We start from the raw sequence: 2,322 nt of genomic DNA, 5'->3' as shown, positions 1-2,322 counted from the left end.
CGCCGAACGCCGTCGCCGCGGGTTTTCCGTGCGCGCGCGCGCTCGCACGTTCCTGAGTTCGCCCGGAAAGGCCCGGCTCCCGCGCGGGAGCCGCGTGCGTGCGTGAGGGAGGGGGAGGGGGCGTCCCCTCCCCCCGCCGCTCCCCGGAGGCGCTCTCCTCGTCCTGTCGCCCGCCGCCGCCGTCGTCTCGTGCGGCTCGTCCTCCGACGCGCGCGGGTGCGTCGACCTGTCGGCCGCGGACGCCGCGCCCCCGCCGGCTCCCCGCTTCCCGCGTCTGCGCGGGAAGCAAGAGGGGGGGATGCCGGCGGGGCAACGCGGCGAGCACGGCCGGCAGAGCACCGGCCTGCTCGGCGGGCCGGGGGGCGAGCGTCGAGCGACGGCGGCGGCACCGGGGGCCGCAAGCGCGACAGCCGAGGGGTGTCGCCGTCTTCGGGGGGCGGCAGCTCCTGGGGGGGGGGTGGGGCGGCGCCGGCGGCGGCGCCGTCTACCCCCCCGCGCGCGGGACAGGGCTGTCTCCGGGCGTTCCGGGCCGTGGCGCGGGTGTGCGCACGGCGTTTCGGGCGGCGCGGCGGCCGGACCCGCGAACCTCCCCTCCGACCCGGCACGGCTGCCTCTCGAAGAGGGAGCCGTGGCGGGAAGGGGGGGGCGCGAGCGCGGTCTCGGCCGCTGGCGCCGCCCGGGGCGGGCGAGGCCCCCCCCCGGCCGGGTCGCGTCCCGCGCGAGCGGGCGGCCCGAGCCACGTCTCTCCCCCCGGGCGCAGCGCCGGGCTATCGAGGGAAACCCCGGGCCCCGGGGCTAAGGAGGACGAGGTGGTGGCGGCGGATGCCGGGCGCGCCCCCGCGGGCGGACGCTCCCCCGAGGGCGGCAGCCGGGGGAGGCACCCCCGCGGGGCCATGCAGGTCGTTTCCCTCACCCCAGGGCCAGGTACCTAGCGTCCGCGCTTCGGCGGCCCTCCCTCGGCCGAGTCCGGGGGTCAAAGGCCAAAGGAGCCGGGCGGCGGTTTAAAGACTCGAGCGGCACGGCGCGAGCCGCGGGGGGGGCGTCCGCCCCCGCGGGCCGCCGTGCCGGAGAAGGGGGGGCGTCTCGCTGCCCCAACCTGCCCCCCCTCTCCGCGGGCCGGTCTCGGCGGAGAGACCGCGGCGCGGGTCGGCCGCGGCCGACCTGCCCGCCCTCGCAAACGGGGCCACCCGCCGGCCGGAGCGCGGGCTCCGCGCCGGGGGAAAGAAAGGCGCGGCGAGCCCCCGCGGGGGGGGGCGGCCGCCGGGGGGCCGCCCCGCGCCTTTGGACGCTCGCGCTGCGGCCGCGCTCGGGGCGCGCCGCGCTCCCCTCTCCCGCTCCTCGCCCCGCCCTCGGCGCCCAGGGAAAGAAAGGGGGGGGCGAGCCACACCCCCCCAGGCCGAGCGGCGGCGGCGCCGCTCGGCGTGCCGGTCGGTGCCGGTCGTCCGTCGGGTCGTCCGGGAGGGTTCCCCGGCCGCATCCGCTGGCGGCCGTCCCGTCCCGCGTTTCCCCGCCCGTCGCTTCCGTCTCGAGGGCGGGCGCGCGGCGCGGGGGCGTCCCGCTCCGGGTCTTCGCGTGGAAACGGGGAGAGTGGGAGCCGCCCCCCGCGCTCAGCGCCGTCCGCCTTTCCGCTGGGGCCGTGCCGGCGGCCCCAGGGGGCCGAGGCGAGAAGCGGCTGCGGCGGCGGTTTTCGCGGCGGCGGTGGCGGCCGCCGCCGCCGGGCGGGGTGGCCGGGTTCGCCCATCCGGCGCGGGCCGGTGGGCGGCCGCGCGTCGCCGGCTCGCGCTCCAGTGGCCGGCCGCGCTTCCTCCGGCGTCGGTGGAAGGCGGCGTCGGCGCCGAGGTTCGCCGGCGGGGCGAGAGGCGACCGTGGTGGGCGGAGCCGGCTCGTCGCAGCGCGGGCGCAGCCGGGCGTCCGGCTCCCGAGCGAAGGCGGGCAGGCGTCGCGGCCGGGCGTGCCGTAGCCTCCGGGGGGAGGCCGGTCCGAGCCCGGGCGCCTGGGCCGCCCCCGAAGCGCGCCAAGGGTGTGTGTGTGTGTGTTGCGTACGTTTCCCCAGGGTCGGTCGGGAGCGCGGGCTCCCCCGCCCTTTGGCCGCTCGGGGTTTTCCGTTGTTTTCCGTTTCCCCTGTGCTCGTACGGTCAAGCCGAGGCGAGGGCCTCTCCGTCGCGCCGCGTCGCGCCGCCGCGCCGCGCCCCCTCCGCGCGTGCGGAGGGGGGTGGGCGGCGGCGGGGCCGGCGGTCGGTCCGGCCGTCCTCAGAGAAGGGGCCGCTCTCGGCGAGCGGTCCCGGCCCCTCCGCGCGCGCGGGGCGGTGCCGAAACCGAGAC

The sequence above is a fragment of the Opisthocomus hoazin genome, unplaced genomic scaffold (assembly GCF_030867145.1).
Source record: "Opisthocomus hoazin isolate bOpiHoa1 unplaced genomic scaffold, bOpiHoa1.hap1 HAP1_SCAFFOLD_191, whole genome shotgun sequence".
In the NCBI taxonomy this organism is placed as follows: Eukaryota; Metazoa; Chordata; class Aves; order Opisthocomiformes; family Opisthocomidae; genus Opisthocomus; species Opisthocomus hoazin.
This window is presented reverse-complemented; position numbering follows the sequence as displayed.